General features: G+C 42.3%; 1 protein-coding gene and 1 long non-coding RNA gene across 4 annotated transcripts in view; one reads left to right on the top strand and one right to left on the bottom strand.

Moving 5' to 3' along the window:
- The window catches only part of gpc3 (glypican 3), a 97,302-nt gene that overhangs the window by 57,168 nt on the left and 29,158 nt on the right, over positions 1-10,976 (bottom strand). The window lies entirely within an intron of this gene.
- Positions 1,933-2,833, top strand: LOC116389458 (uncharacterized). The gene is made up of 3 exons (XR_004213114.1): positions 1,933-2,034; positions 2,198-2,348; positions 2,489-2,833. It is a non-coding gene; the product is annotated as an uncharacterized LOC116389458 (long non-coding RNA).

Below are 10,976 nucleotides of genomic sequence, written 5' to 3'. Positions count from 1 at the left end.
CTCGGAGTGGATGGTGGTGAAAGGTGGAGGAGTGACGGGGCTCGAGGAGGCAGAGGACAAGACATCAGAGGCAAAGGTGTGAGAGGTGAGTGCAGTTAAAAAGGTGAGTCTGGAGATGAGAAGCAGCTAAAGGAATAATCCAGTCTGATTCATATGTCACTCAGTGTGGACGATCGTGGATGATACAGGCTTCATTTGTGAAGACGAACAAATCTGTGCAGCTGAAACAACAACAACAATAAGACGACACTAGAACTATTTCTTATGACTTTAAGGGGTTACCTAACAACAGAAAATGTGGCCCTCCAGTGCGTAGACTTCTCACCTTGCTGCAGTGACGTACAGGTGCACCCCAAGACCCTGTGACATCACTGCTGGGCGTGGCTACAACCACAAGCATCAACCATCAGTGATGCTGGCAACTTACAACCAGAGAGGGAAGCTCTTTAAAGTTATAATCCTTGAGATTTTCATGAACTCAAACCCATATTTTGATGATATTTATGGCCATTCATTGTTCATACATTCAGTGATTATCCCTCTATCATAGCAATTTTTATCGGTGGTGGCAGGGTCCGCCACTCCCGCGCTGTGTTCAGACTACGCTCGAGGGATTCACAGGAGAACTATGCATGTAATCAGCATTGTTTGAATTAGGAGCCTGTACTGCACGCTAAGATGTGGTACACTGCGCTATTACACACCCAGAGATACAAAGAAAAGTACATTGAAAAAAAATACTTTTTGGCCCTGTAATTATTACCTCGATTATTTTTGTAAATTTTACAAGAAATTATCATTCCAGTGCTTTTACTTTAAAATATCACCTTTTATTTAATGTGTTACTTGGTGTTTGTTTGTAATTATGTATCCTCATTTGTATCATTTTAATCATTCACACTAAGTAATATCTACTAAACTACTGTATTGAATGCACTACCTGACACAACAAAGTAAAATGTACTTGGGTAATACGAGTAAAACCTGGCAACCTATAGCGCGTACTCAGGGGGTGACGTCAGAGGAGATTTCGCGCTCCTTTCTTCAACGAGACGACGGAACAGCAGAACCTGAACAAGGACGGCAGCGTTTCACCTGAGGAGAGGAACTTCATGGACGGGAGCCATTGGGGTAGGTTATATGTTTAATTAATGCTCTACGTTGCTGTTGAGCCTTCGGTCAAGTCTGCGTTTGAGTTGTGAACACTGAAGAGTAGCGAACTGGTCAGTTTAGCGTGCTAGCTAGTTAGGCTATCATGCTAGCTAACTTGGGACAGCATTACAGACATGGCTCACGGCGCTACATTTTGTGGACATGTTTTTGGTCACGATTTTACAGGGTTCTCCCTTGAAAAGTTGTTGGCCTGGGGACACGGTGCTCGACCAGCTGCGCTCCGTCGACGAGGAGGAGGGGGAATTACTTCGGTTTTGTGAAGCCCACTTCTGCCACACAGGTGCTTTGCTGTGCTGCGACACACGCACAGCGTGCTTTCTCTCGGACATCCTCAAGTGCAGCCGCATTCGAATGAGGAAAATGTGACAAGACAGGGAATCATAGCTAAGCAGCAACAAGCACACTGGTCATGTGCTAAAAAATATCCCATACGTGGTGGAATTAGTGACTTTAGAGCGAGTCTAATACACTTAACATTATTTTGTCACTATCATATTCTGACATATTTTTACAGTAACTTATATTTCTGTCATTAGTTTTAAACTGGTCTCTTATGTCTCTATCCAATGTGGTGTCCTTGATGATGAAGGCTTTGGGCATGAAACAAGGTGCCAGTACTGTGTTGAGTTAGTGTCGCATATCAACATGACCAGGCCTGCTGTGTATCTCAGTATTAACATTATGTTGGCTTGTTTATGTGCTGTTTTTCTGTGTGGGGATAAAACATGCTATCAATATGAAGATTTAAGCCAAATTCAGATTTAATGTTGTGTGTTCATGTTTTAACATAATTTCTCGATATATTTCACAGAATATTAAAGGATGTTCACTCAGCAAGTTGACATCAACAGTTGACACAAGGTAAAATCAACTTAGTACTGTTATAGTTTAATTAACTTGACATACATTTGAAGTCATAGTTTGTGTTGCTGTCAATAGTACATTATACTGGGAGGACTACTGCATTAATTGTTTTAGCAAGGTACCTCATCTCGATCATGTTTTTTATTGTCTTTTGTTTCAGATCAATGAGGAGTTCAGAAGAATAACCACAGTTCATCTGGAGCGAAACTTTTTGTCGAAATTGGACAATTGCACTACCAACTTTCTGGAGATACTTGGGACAAAGGGCGGAGTTGCAGGAACCAAGACCCATGCTGGAATCACCCAGCCTGGTAAAGTTTAGATATCTAATATTACATAAAATTATGTTGGGCTCATATACACTGAGAATAGATACATAATGATGCATTTGAACACATTCAATATTTTTGTTTGTTTCCCCCACTATCGTCATTTTTTGAGAACACATCAGACTCGAAGATGTAAACGTGAACATTAGTAAATTTGAATTTCAAAGAAGTCATTGAAGAGGACTATGCTCAACATGTCATGAAGATCCTTGTCATCCATGGAAATGCAACACAGAAAGGCTTCACTCCTGACAATCGTGTTCGTCGTCAGAGGGAAAAGAGGTTCTTGATGACTGTCAAAGTGTGGCAAAGGCTTGCCTTCTGTTCATGGGCTTCATCTATGCGTATCCAAGTGTTGTTAAGCAACACCCATCGTTTCAAATTAAGTGTTGTTAAATGACTAAATGTTTGTGTTCTTAAATTTCTTATTGGCAGCACTGATTTAGGAATGTTTTGTCTGGCAATGCCAACCAGATTATATATGTTGGTATTTGTGTGTCTGTCAGCAGTGACCTCTTTCACCAGTTAACAAGTGAAGCTGCTGCAGTTTAAAAGATGTTTTGTAGAAGCCTTATGTTAAGACAATTTTATTAAATTAACAGTAGCCCAGTTTAAAAATGCAACATTCATATTTGAACAGTTGTGTAGAGTAGTAGTAGATAAGATATATTGTGTAAATATTACTTGATATTTCTCAATTGAAAAAGTAAAGAAACGCTAGTTAAATATACATGAAACACCTAATTGAGTTTTACTGGGGTTTTGTAATTGGATGCAAAGTTAGCCTTTGATAGTAAAATTTACTCGGGCTAAGTACATTTTGTCTAAGGAAGGCATTTGCAAGTAATTTGAAAGTTACTTGAAAATTTTGGATAAAAAACAATTCTTACTAGTAAGTAAACTTAACTTGAGAATTCCTGAGTAAAAATTACTCGGAATTTCTGAGTGCAAATTGTTACCTAGCTTTTTTTCAAGTAAATGTCACTTATTTTATTTTTCAGTGTACAAATACTGTAAGAAAGAACTGACGTAGCCGTTTACTTTGCAGTTGCCTTGATCACAATTGCAGAAGTATGAAACAGAAAATGTGCAGCTGCTGCATCAAGATAAATACATTGTTTTGGTCAATGTGTCTTTTTATTTGTCTCATCCACAATGAAAGAGGAAGAACAAAGACCCAAGAAGCATACTTGCTAAATTAAGATGTTTTAGAGGCTGACTGTCTCGCTAGAAACGAAGCAAAAAGCACTGACACGATACAGCGAGAATCATAGTCAGACAATGCAATTAATAACATGTTCCTCCGATGTCCTTACTCCCTGAGATAAATACGAAAGAATGCTCTTCTAAAGTACTGACACGGAACTATTCAATCAGATATCTACCCAAAGTACAATCTTTTTGTATCAACAAAATCATCAGCATCTTTCTCCTCTCCTTTATAGTTCTGCAAATGAGATGTTTTAGTTCACAAAGAGTGATCGTAAGAGTCAAAGAAAAATCTTCGTGCATTCTGTTTTATTGCTTTTCTCTGAAATGTGTCTGAAGTGATGTGAGAGGAGAAGATACCGAGTGACAGGCAGAGCGCAAAATGAATTGCGTATAATGAAAGTGAGGCAGACAAAGGGAGCAGAACACGGAGAAATGAAAGAGAAACATCTCGGTTGTGTTCAGTCAACCAAACAAACAGATGGACGGGCGGAACACAAGCAGGAATTAGTCGTCAGAGATTTGTCTTAGGCTTCACGATCGGAGGACTATTTGTACACTTGAAGCCGTAAAACACGGGTCACCGGGTTGTTCCACATTAACGAGTCACACCGGGGCACAAAGAACACGGGATGCTACATGCAGACTCTGTCGCTTACATGGAATAAGTTAACATGCACGGCAGTGAGAATGCTCTCCCCAACATAACACGTTGTGATTATGAACGGTGTGTGTGTCACCTTCTCCCACCTCTGCTGTAAACAACATAAAACTGCGAGCATATCAGTTCTGCAGAGATAAATGTACAGGCGCACGGCGATCAGCATCAGCGTGTCACGTCATGACAGATATTTCAGTGAGTGTCACCAGTCAAGGCTGGCAGGCTGGAAGGCAGCCGGGTGATGGAAATGTTTGTATGTTCGGAACTGTGATGATTGTTTAAAATGGGTCAACAAGAAAACACGAGATGGAATACCAAACTATTTTGATGTTTCTGCTGTAAAAAAAACCAAAAATAAAATTGCTTCCTCGTGGTTGTATGAATGAGCCTGTCATGTTGCAGTTTCTGTTTCTCCAACATGTCATCACTTCATCGCTTTATCAAATTGTACATGTCAAATTGTCATAATTACCACCAAATTCTAATCAGTCCAACCAGTGTAAGAGGACATTTGTGTCAAATTTGAAGAACTTCCCTCTAATTACTGCCAGTGAGTGGACCTCTGAGCTTAGATTGTGACATGAACTGTTAAAGGAATAGTTCAACATTTTGGGAAGTGCGTTTAGTAATTCTTTTTTTTTTTTTTTGCTACAAGTTAAATGAGAAGATTTATGCTTTTTTCCTGTTTGTTTGCTAAATATAAAGCAAGAGCCAGTGGCCACGTAGCTTAGCTTAGCATAAAGCCTGTAGAAAGGGCGAACAGCTGGCCAATGCTTTGTTTTTTTTTTGTTTAACCAAACAAGATATTGATATCAAGTACAAGTGTTATTAAGTGAGCTGGACGTTGTTACATGTGGCCAGACTACCCGTTTGCCCTGTTTCTGTCTTTATGTTATTAAGCTTTAGGCTATTTCAACTTGTTAAACTTAAGCCGTTAAATGGATGGGTCACATAAAGCACGGCCCTTCACCCAGGAGACCGTTGTTCCTGTTTCTTTAAGGGGAACTAAAAACTTCAAAATTCATACATCTTATTCCTCTGGTCAGTCCAAAGATATTAGTAACCATGAAGTACTCTCTCTCAAATGATAAAAATAGAGTGCTTAAACTCAAATGTGTGATGTCATCAAGTATGAAATGTGGCACTGCTGCATAGACGGTGAATTAGGTAAGATTTCAACCAGGGGAATGTATGAGTATGTGGGGTACATTTCACAACTGAGAACACAGTAGAATAAAGATCATTTGGGTATAAAGGTCAGTCTCCCATTCATCGTCTGTGGAGCAACTCCAGACTCATACCTGATGGCGTCACCAGATTGAGACTTACTTCTCTGGTTTCCGGCTTTGAGAGAGAGCAACTCATGTTCACAAACATGTATTAAGGCCATATTGGAATTCTTAATTTAGGTGGTGTTCCCCTTTAAGGTTGGAATAATGCTTTGGACATCTTCAAAAAGAAAACTTCCCTGGCAGTCCAACAGCCTGAAGCATCCGTACTCCAGGTGATGAATATGTATGTTGTAATAGAGCTGAAGCACAAACAGGCGACAGTCGTTAACTCTCGCTGCTCCTCGCTCTGATGCACAGCTTCAGCTCACACAGCGGTCAATTGACTTTTTAAGAAACCATCAAAGGAAACGGCACCACCGGGGCGCACGGGGGAGAGCAGAGAAATGTGCTGAGCTTAACACGCACGCTCATCGCACACATCCATCATTCACACGTGGGCAGGCTGGTCAATGAGATTAATACCAAAGTTATGATCTACTGTCTGTCGCTTTCTGATGGTACACAATAGCTCCTGCTGTTTTCAAGCATCTCGTGTGCTCAAAATACAAAGTGTGTCTTCACATACCGCTCGGTAATATATACAGTATACTGTATATAAAACATGCTGAAATGTTCTTTTCAAAGAGGCAGCACGGGTGTTTTCACAGACGGGGTGTGATGCTGCAAAGCATCTGCTCCGTGTCGTCATTGTCGACCGCAAAGAGTAGACACGCCGACGGCAGTGTGCGGTGAATCCATCCGCTGGATGGGGACATGCAGAGACACGCGGACAAGAAGGACTCGTTTGTGCTATTTGCTTTTTTTCTGGTTGCTTCCATCAGCTGTGCAAATGTAGAGTAGCAGGGGGAACAAACAAACGTAGGTAAAGAAAATAAGAAGTCATTTTGGCATAAAAATGATTATGTGATTTCAGTGAAACTAGAGAATAACTTTGGGTGAGACGAAATGATTTGCTGTATTTTCTTGTCGCATTAAACAGGAAGAGAGTGCATGACTTAATGTCCCTATTGTCTGCAGGATGTGTCTGTACACTGCTGAGCTGTGGCCGTCACATTGTTGTGTCTTGTGATTCTTTTCTGCAGCTCTGATCGTCCTTCACACAGTCACTGCTGGTGTGTGACGTGTTACACGGTGTATAACACACACGCCTCCTTTTTTAAATTTGAGAATTGGTTATATTTTAAGGGCATGTTTTAAGATAAAGCTGGACCCTGACCACTGAGCCTATATCGTCCCCGATGAGCCAGATCACAGTGAAACCTGCAGGCCAATGAAGTCTGCACCGATGACTGAAGGTGCTTTGGCATTTTGATATAACCTAGCTCAACTAGATTAGACAAATGGAACTTTTTGAAAAAAATCTGTTTCTTTGACTGAAAATAATTCTACCTGAATTCATCTTCCAAGAAAAATAATAAATCAGTCACAGTCGGGGGGCTGTGCTGCTCGGCATCTGACCCCGACGCACGGAGGAACTCTTTAGAGTGTGTTTGCAACCAACTCCAATGTAAACACACTCAGAGCAAGTGACCTACTTTAAAGTCCATTTAAGGTGTACAGGAGGAGAGGTGGATGGGTCAAACAAACACAGGACTTTCATCAAGGAGACCGCTGTTCATGTCCCGTGTGACACTAAAATTACATGCTGAAATTTTGTCACAAGTTGTAAGTCACGTTAACGTCAACCGCACTCTTTTCCTGTAGCTAACTAAGTGGTTTTGTTGCCTAAACTTCATGTGAAGACGGATGTTTATTTTGAACAGGCACTATGCATGCAACGTGCGTATTTTGACCTACCGTCACCGACACGTCCAGTGGTACGTAGAGTGTTACAGTTTGAAGCTTAGTGCCACTGACAGTGAGAACGCGTTGCAACGTTTTGTATTCTTGTCACTTTTGAGTGAAATTTATTTTACCGTAACAAGGCTTATTATTTTGTAAGTACTGTAGTTGAAATCTCATGCAGTTCACATGTTATAAGCTTCTCACCAAGCCTCATAGAGAGGAATGTGGGGGATATTTGCAGTAGATGGTACGACATGGTCGACTCTGATCCTCTTACTGATCTCGTCTCTGCATACTAACATTTACAAGGTAAAAAAAAAAATATATATATATATATACTGTATATCTTTGCTTAGTTTGAACATGTGAAACAATTTAAAATAATGCAGTTTGAACCAGCTCTATATTTTTTCACATCAATTAAAGTTTCATTAAAGTATATTTCCACCTGAGAAGAGCCTTATAGAAGTCCCTCCAGCTCTGATCATATGATCACAGAGCAGAGAGACTTAAGAGTGGCCCTCGACAGCCTCTGGGCCTGAGCCATGAGGGCCGAAGGTTCAGGTCTCACTGGGGGTCCCGTCACATTTCTGCCTGCCTTAAGTAGCTCAGGCAAAGCCTGGACCACACACACACACACACACACACACACACACACACACACACACACACACACACACACACACACACACACACTCCTGGGCCTTGTTCTTCCTATTGCTCTAGTCCGCTGTAGGCTTCCACAGACGGTGATTTGTCTGTCACACCGTCTGCGCCGAGCCCGGCAGTCGGACCCCGGGGAGGAATTCTGGCTCGGGGGCGGATCAGGCAGCCTCCAGTGATCCCGACGTGACACGGCCCCGCCACTCCGCGAAACCAGAGCCGTGAGGTGAGAGCTGCACTGTTCCACTTTAAGCCGGTACCGACTCAAGTGAAGGGAGGTTCTCGAACACGACACAAACACACACACACACAAACAAACAAACCGCTTTTCACATTGTTACTGCGTCTCATTTTCACCTGATACTTGGAAACACGCACTGATTTAAGTTAAAGAAAAAACCCGAAGAGAAAGATAGTCACAGACAACGTATTCTGGTGTCGATGCAAACATCCACTGCAAATGAATTAAAACCTTCACGTTCAGAGGTAATTGGGGTTTTTCATCAGATTTCTGAATTGTTCCAGTGCACTCAGCATTCAGCACCGGGCGTCGGCGTATGCTCCAATTTGTTCCAGGTTTGTGGAGCACAAAATGTAAAATCTGTCTTTCTCAGGTCAGTGGTGGCTCCGGGAAGCTGGAACAACAACATCCAGATGTTTAGTCGATAAGCCACTTACAATGAGAGCAGAAGGGCTACTTGAATACGCAGGAACTAGTGTCTCTGAAACAACTCACACTTACAAAGACATAAATAAATAAAACCCACATAAAAGATACACGATGCTGTAAGCACTAGGCCTGACTCGAATAGTCCACAATCCGATCTCAGGAGCCTGATTCGAGGTAATGAAACAAAGGATCATTCATAAATAGCAACGTGGCTAATTCAAAGAAGAGGCCTATATTTATCAATAAGAGCACCAGATATGTTTTAAATTTATGAACAATTCTCAAAAAATCTGCTGGGGGAGGTGCCGTGGAAGCAGCTGTTTGCGGTGCGTGCAACAGCTGTATGCGGCTTGTGTCTCTCTCTCTCCCGTCGACTGTCCTCTGGCTTCCCCGTCGTGTCCCTTCTGTCTGTGGAGCGCTACAATGAGGAAAATGGAATTAGGACCGAAAGCTCTATTAATAACCACAAAGAGCGAGCAGGAGAAGAAACCATGTCTCTCGGTCTATCGATCTCCGCTCCTGTGTCAGTACTACAGACACACACACACACACACACCAAACAGTGCTGTCCATTATTCCTAAACAACAGCTAAACCGTAGTCATGTTGTATCTCGGCCAATAATGTAGTTTTTACTATTATTTATAGATACATGAAGCTTAAAAAGGGGGGGGGGAACCATGAGCAAGAAAAAACCCACATTAATCAACGATCAGTTGACTGGAGGCGAGACAGAGGCCACAGACTGTATGAAGGCGACTTAGCCACTGTGACGTCACCGTGAAGTCACACATTGGTTTGTGGACCACAGTCTTGAAGCCTTGAGTTTAGCATTTTGTCCATCGCCACCGTGGGTTATGACCATCTTGAATGCAAAACGCCAAGATGGCACCATTTTTCTCTGCAGCTCTTCACAGCTTTTCCTCAGATGTATAAATGAGGCTTCAGGGTTCATGTGTACAGCTAACGGCCGAGACGACAAAGTGTCACTCGTCACTGCACGTTAAGATGGATAACAACAACATCAACAGGCACGTTAGGTTCCATGTTAGGATCCTATCCACTACTATATCTTTATGACTCTCCAGGTTGAAGGCATCAAATACTTCTCCTGTTTTGTCTTTGTGAAAATGTACATTCACGGAGGAGAGAGAGTCGAGACAAAGTTTGAAGATATTACTTCAGCAAGGACAGCAGTCAAAGTCAGAATCCCAGCGCCGTGAAGTAAAAGCAGACATGCGTTCATTTGCATATTCATCACATTCAGCGTGCATCCTGCCAGAGGCCCTGTATCCCTGTGTGTAACTAATAATGTGGGGGCGTGCTGTGGTGCAAAGTCGAAGTGGTGACTTGAAAGCGTGAATAAATGTGTGCTAAATAGCTAATTGATAGAACTGTGACACAGGTATATTTATGAAAGCTGTTTTCTGCCTTTCTTGTTCTTTTTCACGCAATAATGTCTGATTATGAAGAATGGAAAATAGCTTTAAATTAAGAAATGATTGAGCTCAGATTCATTATGTTTTGTCTGTCATATACTATGTTTGATGAACGTATTATTTCCAGAGCAATGGCGGCTTTGGCTTTAAATACTTCCACATCATGCCCCTGTATTATATTATATGTGTTTTCCAACACCTTGACATGCTGTTTTTTTTAAAACTAAAAATCACAATCAGCCTGTGTCAAGGTTGGCCTCGTCACGGTGGGGGCCGAATAAACTCAAATCAAGCTCCGACTTTGATGAGCTGATCAGTTCTGTCGTCGTACAGTAGTTTCGGATAAATGTGGCCCGAGTGTCCTTCGTTAAGAGACTTCAAAGGGGCTCTTTGAAACGAGGCCATGGAAATGCCAGAGCACTGGTGGAGCGCCCGGCTCCCTTGGCTGCGTGTTAATGATGTACAGATAAGATATTCAACCGAGTGGCATCGCGGTGCATCTGTCTGCCCGAAATTCACCCCCTTCCCGCTCTCTTGTGCGAACCAGACATATGTGCACGAGGGTTGAGCGTCTGTCTGCCACACAGCGTAAATGCAACCGATTGTTCCATTTCGCCTCCAAATAAAAGATATCCCTACATGTGGTCTGTGCGTGTCCCGAGTGCGAGGCGACGGGCAGCTACTCTTATCTGGGAGAGGGGAAGGTTGGCTTGTGTAATTATTTTCGCTGGCTTTGATCCAGAGCAGACTCTTCTAGACACCTGTTGGCCTCTGGCTCCATCTGAGGCCTGATAATTAGACACACAACCGCAAGAGCAGCACACACGCAGCAGGCGAAGCCTCGCCGCACGCACGCACACGCACACGCACTTTAAAAAAACCAAGCAGTCAT

Source organism: Anarrhichthys ocellatus, unplaced genomic scaffold, assembly GCF_004355925.1.
Source record: "Anarrhichthys ocellatus isolate YVR2014 unplaced genomic scaffold, GSC_Weel_1.0 scaffold19, whole genome shotgun sequence".
NCBI classification, from domain to species: domain Eukaryota; kingdom Metazoa; phylum Chordata; class Actinopteri; order Perciformes; family Anarhichadidae; genus Anarrhichthys; species Anarrhichthys ocellatus.
This window is presented reverse-complemented; position numbering and strand designations above follow the sequence as displayed.